Source organism: Rattus norvegicus, chromosome 11, assembly GCF_021556685.1.
Source record: "Rattus norvegicus strain SHRSP/BbbUtx chromosome 11, alternate assembly SHRSP_T2T, whole genome shotgun sequence".
NCBI lineage: Eukaryota > Metazoa > Chordata > Mammalia > Rodentia > Muridae > Rattus > Rattus norvegicus.
Window position 1 is genome coordinate 52,023,295 of NC_141544.1, and position 10,534 is coordinate 52,033,828.

The 10,534-nt window shown below is 39.8% G+C and overlaps 1 long non-coding RNA gene across 1 annotated transcript in view; it reads left to right on the plus strand.

Moving 5' to 3' along the window:
* Window positions 1–9,235, plus strand: part of LOC103693547 (uncharacterized) — a 30,948-nt gene extending 21,713 nt beyond the window's left edge. The window contains exon 3 of the long non-coding RNA XR_015633039.1: window positions 9,010–9,235. This is a non-coding gene — a long non-coding RNA (uncharacterized LOC103693547). The remainder of the gene's footprint in view (window positions 1–9,009) is intronic.
* The last annotated feature ends 1,299 nt before the right edge of the window (window positions 9,236–10,534 follow it).

A 10,534-nucleotide genomic window follows, 5' to 3' on the forward strand; every position in this document is an offset into this window, starting at 1 on the left:
ATTCTTTCAGGGATTTTTGTGTCTCCTCTCTATGGGCTTCTACTTCTTTATTTATCTTTTCCTGGAATTCTTTCAGGGATTTTTGCGATTCTTTCAGGCATTTTTGCGATTCCTCTCTGTAGGCTTCTACTTGTTCTCTAAGGGAGTTCCTCACGTCTTTCTTTAAGTCCTCCAGCATCATGATCAAAAATGATTTTGAAACTAGATCTTGCTTTTCTGGTGTGTTTGGATATTCCATGTTTGTTTTGATGGGAGAATTGGGCTCCGATGGTGCCATGTAGTCTTGGTTTCTGTTGCTTGGGTTCCTGCGCTTGCCTCTCGCCATCAGATTATCTCTAGTGTTACTTTGTTCTGCTATTTCTGACAGTGGCTAGACTGTCCTATAAGCCTGTGTGTCAGGAGTGCTGTAGACCTGTTTTCCTCTCTTTCAGTCAGTTATGGGGACAGAGTGTTCTGCTTTCGGGCGTGTAGTTTTTCCTCTCTACAGGTCTTCAGCTGTTCCTGTGGGCCTGTGTCTTGAGTTCACCAGGCAGCTTTCTTGCAGCAGAAAATTTGTTCTTACCTGTGGTCCCGAGGCTCAAGTTCGCTCGTGGGGTGCTGCCCACGGGCTCTCTGCAGCGGCAGCAACCAGGAAGACTTGTGCTGCCGTTTCTGGGAGCTTCAGTGCACCAGGGTTCCAGATGGTCTTTGGCTTTTTCCTCTGGCGTCTGAGATGTGTGTGCAGAGAGCAGACTCTTCTGGTTTCCCAGACTTGTCTGCCTCTCTGAAGGTTCAGCTCTCCCTCCCACGGGATTTGGGTGCAGAGAACTGTTTATCAGGTCTGTTTCCTTCAGGTTCCAGCGGTGTCTCAGGCAGGGGTCCTGCCGCTCCTGGGCCGTCCCCCACGGGAGCCCAGAGGCCTTATACAGTTTCCTCTTGGGCCAGGGATGTGGGCAGGGGTGAGCAGTGTTGGTGGTCTCTTCTGCTCTGCAGCCTCAGGAGTGCCCACCTGACCAGGCGGTTGGGTCTCTCTCTCACAGGGTCTGGGGGCAGAGAGCTGCTGCGGGCCGGGATCCGCGGGTGTGGGACTTCCGGTAAACATAGAATGTGCCTGGTCCTAGAGGAATTCTGCTTCCGTGTGTCCCAAGCTCACCAGGCAGCTTTCTTGCAGCAGAAAAGTTGGTCTTACCTGTGGTCCCGGGGCTCAAGTTCGCTCGTGGGGTGCTGCCCACGGGCTCTCTGCAGCGGCAGCAACCAGGAAGACCTGTGCTGCCGTTTCCGGGAGCTTCAGTGCACCAGGGTTCCAGATGGTCTTTGGCTTTTTCCTCTGGCGTCCGAGATGTGTGTGCAGAGAGCAGACTCTTCTGGTTTCCCAGGCTTGTCTGCCTCTCTGAAGGTTCAGCTCTCCCTCCCACGGGATTTGGGTGCAGAGAACTGTTTATCAGGTCTGTTTCCTTCAGATTCCAGCGGTGTCTCAGGCAGGGGTCCTGCCGCTCCTGGGCCGTCCCCCACGGGAGCCCAGAGGCCTTATACAGTTTCCTCTTGGGCCAGGGATGTGGGCAGGGGTGAGCAGTGTTGGTGGTCTCTTCCGCTCTGCAGCCTCAGGAGTGCCCACCTGACCAGGCGGTTGGGTCTCTCTCTCACAGGGTCTGGGGGCAGAGAGCTGCTGCGGGCCGGCAGCAGAGAGGAATCTTAACATCAGCCTCCATATTCTCACCGCAGCTTCTTTTGCCTTGCTTCAGTCTCCTGCTCTCTCTAAAAGTCTTCTCCCACCCATCCTTCCTTCTCATCCAATGACAGGCCTCATTCTATCTTGTACCTCCCTATACCTGTGTGATGACATCGTCCTACAAACTACTTATTACTGAATAAAATCACTTCGAAAGACAAAAATATTTCACAGTACATAGTTTTTGTTCTCTTTCTCAAAAATGAAGAAGTCATGTAACATTTAAAAATGTTTACTTTTATTATTCATTCAAAATTTGTCCCATGGCATCAAACCTTAAGCCATATCCATGTCTGAGGCGTTTATTCACCAACTAAATTGCAGAAATAACTTAAAAATATTAAATAATTCTTAATCCCTCAAATACTAGAAATCTTCCATCTGTCTTGGTATGTTGAGCCTTCCACATCTTTGCTATCTTCTCAATTACTGCCTTTGTACCCCACTGTAATTTCAAATTAGATTCCAAATTTTTCAATAGAAAATGTTAATGATGTGAACTCCTTAATCCCCATAATATAAAATTTGTCTACAAAGCCACAGTGCTTCGCTGTATTGGTTTGCTTTAATTTCCATGACAAAATAGCACAGGTTATATGGCTTAAACAACAATGGATATAAGGTCTGAAGGACCAAAATGTCAAAGGCTGAGATCCTACTAATTCTGCTGTTGCATTGCAGAAAGTTGTATTCTTACCATGTCTTCCCACATCCCGAATCTTTGTGTGAATACATCTTTAATGCTTGTTTTGTGTGACTAAATGTCCTTTTCTAATATGCTCCTTTGTAGCTCTTAATATTTTTCTGTGTTCTGTATGTTTAGTGTTTTGATTATCATGTGCCATGGGGAACTGCTTTTCTTATCATTTTATGTTCTGTTTGATTAGAATACTTTGATAAGAATCTCATTCTTTAGGTTAAGAAATGTTTACTCTATGAGTTTGTTAAAATATTCTGTGCCTTTTCCTAGGTCTCTTCATATTCTCCTATACATATTATCAGATTTTCTCTTTTTCAAATTTTATTTAATTTTTATTTTGCCCTCTGACTTTTATTTTCCTCAAGATTTACTCTCTGAAATTTCTACATCCCACACCTCTTCACCCTGTCTCCAGAGGATGCTCCCCTCTACCCCCAGCACTCCACCAGACTTTCCAACTCTCTGGGGCCACCAGTCTCTTGGGGGTTTGGTGCATCTTTTCTGACAGAACCCAGACCCAGCAGTTCTTTGCTGTATATATGTTGGACCTCATATCAGCTGGTGTATGCTGCCTAGTTGGTAACACAGCAAATATCCTAGGTGTTTTGCACCAAGATTTCTTCGACCAAGGTATCTCTTTGTTCTATTGTGTTTTCAGATCCTTATATTCTTTCTTCTTCCTTTGTATGTTATTGGTGAAGTATACATCTGAGAGTGTTGCTCAAATCCCTACATTTTTCACTTTCAGATTTCCTTCAGTTGGGGTTTTCTATTTTCATTCTATTTCTGCTTTCAAGTCTTAGACTGTTTTATTCATTCCCTTGTTTGCATATAGGATTTCTTTAAGAGATTTATGAATTTCCTCTTTGAAACATCTATCATATTCATTAAGGCTATTTTAAGGTCTTTATCTTGTGCTCCAGCAATTCTGAGGAACTATTGTGGTAGTTTTGCTGAATTCTAATGGATATGTATTGTCCTGATTGTCAGTGATTATTTTATACAGGTGTTAGGCATCTGAGTTTAGGAGGATTCCAATTCTCGGTGATAATATCTTTTTCTGTCTCTCTGGTTTGGTGTTTTGCTCCTTATCTTCTTCTACTGCCTCTTGTCCTTGGATGGATTCCCTGACTGTGTGTTGCCTGGGAGAGAGCTCTTTGAGAATTCTGCTGGATGTGAATACTGAGGGTTCAAGCAACGTGTATTTCTAGGTAATGAGAGCTGACACTTAGAAATGGGGATGGCATTAGGTCATGCGTAACACACACACACACACACACACACACACACACACACAAGGGAGATTTTCAGATCTGAAATATTTATCCAACATTCATTAAGTGAATTAGCTGAAATAAGCAAAACATGGCATGCTTAACATGTCAGGAATAGAGAAAAATGATAAACAACATATCCATTTCATATTGCTAGATTCATTTTTACTGACATTTATGAATGTTATTAAGGAAGTTTGGAATAGGGCTGGAGAGATGGCTCAGCGGTTAAGAGCTCCGACTGCTCTTCCAGAGGTCATGAGTTCAATTCCCAGCAACTACATGGTGGCTCACAACCATCTGTAAAGAGATCCAATGTCCTCTTCTGGTGTATCTGAAGACAGCTACAGTGTACTTATATATAATAAATAAATAAATCTTTAAAAAAAAAGAAAGTTTGGAATATAAGAACACTTTTGAAGAATATTTCAAGAAAGTGCACATTTTGGCAATTAAATTATAATGATTTTGAGAATGAACTCAGCCTCCACTTTAAATTTTTCTAATATTTTTCCAAAATGAATTTGATAGAAAACTCACAGGTTATGGCTATATGGTACAGATATATAAAAATATTTAATTCAAGAATTATGTTTCTGTCTTTGAAACCTTTTCATTTGTATATATTCATGTGATTGAGTGTGTGCAAGTGTCCCTATTTTTACTTGTGCTGGGAGTCAGACATCAGAGTTCTCTGCTGACCTCAGATGGTTTCTACTTTGTTGGACTGAGACAATATTTTTCCCTGGACAGAAGTTGGTCAAGGAAACTCTATTGACATCCCTGGGATCCCAGAGATCTGCCTGTGCCTTCTTCCTCAATGCTAATATCACTGCCTTGTACCAGTCAGGCCAGTATCAGGTAGAACAGTCCTCTGAGGGAGAAGTGAGGATGACTATAGGGAAGATGGAAAAGAATCCGAGACAAAAGTTAGAAATCAGGAATACTGTCCAGCCAGTACTGCAGCATCCGAGTTTAATTCTTATAAGCTTTATATACTTTATAGCATCATGGGAAATGAAGTCACAAGGTAGCAGGGTAAAGGGCTGATAAACATTTGCTATCTATACGCATACGGAGGCCTCCCTATCTTTTCCTGCACTTTCCTACAAAATTATCTGAACATTTACCCCCTTGTCTTGAGTTTCAAGTTTATCCCCTCTTATAGTTTCATATATCAGCAGGCTAGGAAATCTTTCATCAGACCCTGGCCTGACATGACTCTGCTTGACAAAGAAACTTTCACAGAAGCAGACAAAATGGCTCTCAAAATAGCCCATAGCCCCAAACTCAGTTTTCATTTTACCAATGAAGTATTTTCTTTAGGCCTTTTTTCTTACTTTGTGTATTACTTTTTTCTAAGGCTGACGCTTGTATTAAAATACACATGTAATTTTGTTGTTAAAATTCATTTGGCAAAACAAGTATGTAGTAGTTTTAATAGTAACCTCAACAATACCATAGAATAATATGACCCAAATCAATCTACTGTACCATAGTACAGTAATAAGAAAGTAATCCAAAATAATATGTGTTCATTTAGTAGTATTTTTTAACTGTCAGGCCTTTTCAAGATGCTGAACTCCACACTGGATGTTTATTGTTAAAAGTTGAATAATACTTCTGTTATGAATTCTCTGTTTACTTCTATACCCCAGTTTTTGATTGGTTTGTTTGGTTTCTTGGTGGTTAGCTTCTTGAATTCATTATATATTTTGGATATTAGTCCTCTAGTAGATGTTGGGTTAGTATAGTTTTTTCCTCAATCTGAAGAATCTCAAATGGCTGAGAGGCACTTAATGAAATGTTCAAAGTCCATAGTGATCAGGGAAATGCAAATAAAAAAAAAACTCTGAGATTCCACCTTCCAACAACCGGAATGGCAAAGATAAAACCTCAGGCAATAGCACATATTGGTGAGGATATGGAGAAAGGGGAACACTCCCCCATTGCTGGTACGACTGCAAACTGGTACAACCACTTTGGTAATCAATCTGGATGTTCCTCAGAAAACTGGAAATGGATCTATCTGAAGATGAAGCTATACCTGTCTTGGACATATAATCAAACAATGCCCTACCATGCCACAGGGGCATATGTTCCACAACATTCATAGAAGCCTTATTTGTGATAGCCAGAAGCTGGAAACAAGCCTGATGTCCCACAACAGAAGAATGGACACAGAAAATGTGACTCATTTACACAATAGAATACTACTCAGATATTAAGAACAAGGACATCATGAGTTTTGCAGGTAAATGGATACCTGAGTAAGGTATCTGAGACCCAAGAGGAGAGGCATGGTATATACTCACTAATAAGTCAATATTAGTCAAAAATGTCCAGAATACCCGGAATACAATTCACAGAATTCAAGAATGTTGACAAGTGGAAGGGCCCAATGAAGACATCTCAACCCCACTTGGGAGGAAGCAAAAAGCAATCGTGGGTGGGGATAGGGGTGAGGGAGTGAGAAACCTGGCTGGAAAAGGGGACAGGGAAAGAAAGAGGGAAACATGATTAGGTTTTGAGTGGGGGGAATAAGACTGAAGCCCCGAAGGCCAGCAGAAAGAATGGAAACAGGCAAGCTCGGGAGGTAGGAGGAGGAGGAACCTCCAGAGTGTACCAGACATTTGGGAGGTGAGAGACTCTTAGGACTCAAAGGGAGGGACCCTAGAAGAAATGTCCTACAGTGGGGAGAGTAAACTTGTAGAACCCACCACCAGTAGAAAGACAGGGCATCAAATGGCGAGATGGGGTTGCCATCCCACAGTCAAAAACTCTGACCCATAATTGTTCCTGTCTGAGAGAAATGCAGGGACAAAAATGGATAAAATCTTGAGGAAAAGCCCAAGGTCTGACACTATTACTGATGCTTACCAAAGGGAGCTATCATGAATGCCCTCTGAAAGAACCAACAAGCAGCTGAAAGAGGCAGATGCAGATATTTACACCCAACAAATTGACAAAAGCTGGTGAACCCTGTGGTTGAATTAGAGAAAATTGAAGGAAGCTGAGGAGGAGGGTGGAGTCTCAACTAACCTGAACCCTCAAGATCTCTCAGGCACTGAGCTTCCCACCGGGCAGCATACAACAGCTGATATGAAGCTACCAACACATACACAGCCGTGTCTGGACTCAAGCAGAGAAGATGCAGCTAACCCTCAAGAGACTCGACGCCCCAGGGAGTGGGGGTGGTCATGGGTGGTGGGGATATCTCCCTGGTGATGGGAGGAGGAGGTGTGGGATGGAACTGTTAGAGGGTAGACCAGGAGGGAGATAAAGTCTGGACTGTAAAAAAAATATAGAATAAATTAAAACAAAACCAAAAATAGTTGGAGAATAACAAACTTAAAAAGCTATATTTATGGGGTTGGGGATTTAGCTCAGTGGTAGAGCGCTTGCCTAGGAAGCGCAAGGCCCTGGGTTCGGTCCCCAGCTCCGAAAAAAAAAACCAAAAAAAAAAAGCTATATTTATCTTGGCAAGTATGTTATAAAGCAGTTTACATATCTCTCTTGGACATATAACCAAATGACCTACCTCAGTTCTATTGACCCTAATTTCTCAGGGGATATACGTGAATGTACAACACTAACTGGTATAACTCACAGTGTGGAAGGGTGCTCTGGTCATTCTAATTAAGTTTGATATTTATGAAGGAATAAACACAATGAAAATCTCATTTGTAGAATAATCCAGAGGATTTCTACCATGGTAGGGCAGCAACAATACTGTCAACCACCACACAGACACTACAGAAGTATCATAGCCAACTCTCTCTTTGTATTCTGAAGTTGCTTAAGGTGAATTATTTGGAAGAGAAAGAGGAGGAAGACAAGAGTTTCACACCTCAACACATGCATTGACTTCCTTTATACATTCTTATTCTTGCTAAAGCATAATTCCTTAGACACAGTCATGTTTAATCATTACAAAATTTCCTGTGATTGTTCTTAGGTCTTGTAGAATACTGTTAGGAAAAAGGTTCTCCTTTTATATTAAGCATAAATGTTATTCTTCCTTCAAACCAACTCCTGAGCATAATTTCCCTCGTATCTCCATTAGTGCCTTTTTCTACCTAGTATTTCTTTGAGTTATGGTATCATTGGTCCCATTTACCAAAGCGAGTTTGCATAGATACCAGAACTTGATCAATAACTTTGTCTAACAATAACAGCCCTTGTGAGTGATTCAACCATAATCACCCGAACTTAATATATGAATACCATCCTGTGTTTACTGTCTTGTTTCATTGTCAGAGGCAGAAAATATCTGACTTCTTTGGTCACATAGTAGGATATGTTGCTTGTGTAACATCTCTCATTCTCTATTTTTTTTATTATTTAGATTACAATAATACAATAATACAATTACATCATCTCCCTCTTACTTTTTCTAGGTTTAAGCCATTCTATTTATTTATTGTATGTGAATATGAGTTATAGTATGACACAGTGCACGTAGGGAAATTTTCAGGAATCACTTTCCCCCATCTACCATGTGGTATTGGAAATGAAAGTCAGATTATCACACAGGACTTTACACGTGTTCCCACTCGGTTGCCTCTAGTGCCCTGATGCTTTTTGTTGCCGTTGATGATGAGCAGTTCTCAATCCTTAAAACATTTGTTTCTGTAAATCATTCCTTATAAACATCACCAAAACTCTACCCATGGTGTTAAAAATAATCTATCAGAACTAAAATACAAAAGATGCCAGAAATATATTTATCCACAATATTAAATATAAATTTGTTGATGCTGTCATTGCATTATGTATCTACCCTATAATTTTTCCCTGGCAAAGTAGGAATTTTTTCTTTGCAATGATTTTCTCCAACAAAAAATAATATTTATCAAAGGCTTATGGTGATTTGATTTTCTTGAGGTACCTTACAAGACTAGAAGTCTATTAATAATTATATTTAAAAGACAGTGTGGTTTGCATATATAAATCAGTTGTTTTAGAACCGGGAGCATCTGAATCTTACAAGATAGCAATCAATGTTTTATTCAAATATTCAGTTTTTATTAGTAATTTGAGGCAAATATACTTTTGTTTGATGGATAGTAGAAAGAAACTGGATATATTTCAGATCATTTAGTGAAAATTCCAAAATAACTTAGGAACTAGAGTGTTTCTAGATTTTATAGCCATTTATGTGTATTCACAAACGTTTATAGGTAGGATGCTTCAAAGGTGTTGGGAATAAACTACTCAAATGTCGTGTGTTTTAAAGCAGTGCCACCCCGACGCAACAGAACTCTTTAAAAGTTCTTTTATAGTAAAATTCGAAAATGCATATTTTTCTTCTTGTCTCTTAACAGCCAGAAATTCTGTAGGTGTGTTCGTACCCGCTGACAGCATATCACAGAAAGCAAAGGCCAAGTCATGCTAAAATGAATTCTAACAAAACATCACTGGGTTCCCACGCTGAAAATGTCAACACTGAATAATAACGTCAGCTGCAAAAAAAGTTGTATATATTAATACAGGACTGAGAAAAATCTCACTTTTCTTGCTTTTTTTTTTAATAAAAAGGATTTTCAATAACTGTTTCAGCAGGAATTTTTTTGGAAGAAGGAGCTTGAGAAACAATGCGTCTCCTTGAAATGTCTATATATATATATATATTTCTTCTAAAAAAAAGTTAACATTATGTCAGCCCTACATATTTAGGTAAAATATGCTGCAAAAGTTAACTAATCTGCTACTTAGTAAACGACTCTTAATTTTGTCAATAGAGAAGTGAAGTTAATCACATTGTGTCAGATATAGAGTTTTTGGGAGGTGCTTTCAAAATACCTTGATTCTGAGTAAACTCTTTGTTTTTATAAATGAAAATAAAGGAGAGGAGAGGAGAGGAGAGGGGAGGGGAGGGGAGGGGAGGGGAGGGGAGGGGAGGATAGGAGAGGAAAGGGAAGGAAAGGAAAGGAGATATCCTTGCTGGATCATGATATCTTTAAGAAAATCTTGCAGTTGAGGTCTCAAAATTCTATTCAGAGATAACAGAGCAGGAATATAATCCCTAATCAACCCTGCATTCAGGGCTTGCTTTTTCCAGATGGAAGAAGCTATGTAGAAAGAGTTGCAGTGGGCTAGTGAGCTTCTAATAAAGGCAATCCACCATTTTTGCTTGGCTTCAATGGATGTATCTTGGAGAGGCACAACCCAAGGGGCTTCTATCCAGGCTTGCTTCTTATTATATATGTGCCTTCTCATGTTTGTCATATTCTTCAAACAATCTATAGTCCTCATTAATCTTGCGTGATGTGATTGGACATTGGGAGACCCTCACTACTTATAGCTTGGCGTTATTACTTTCTTGGTGATTGCCCACTCTTGGACAAGTTTCCTGCAGATCAAGTAGAAAGTGAACATTCTTGAGATAAAGCTATTAGGTGAATTATGGGATTCCTGTTTTGATTTAAGTAATTTTAGGAAGTTAGTTTGATTTAAATAATTTTGGGAAGTTAGGGTAATTGACAGGGGTTTAAAACTAGGATCAAGGATAGAATTTGTCCACTCATCATAGAATACCAAAAAATGCAAAAGGGAGAAAAGGAGTATAATGAGCTTTCATGAGTTTCAAGCACATAATTATAGTAGCAAGAAAAATAGACTTGGGACAAGTTAAAGAAAACAATCATTCTAGGTTAAGCTTGCATTCTTGGATCTTATTATCTCATGATGTGGCTATAAGTTTTTATGTGTACCATGAAAAGACAGGATTATGAATAAAGAGTAAATAAAAACAGATAACAGATAATTACCCAATTACAAGAGTTCAAAAAATAAGACATAAATAGATGATCTATTCTTAGTAAATACAAATTGTTGTCAGCTACAGGT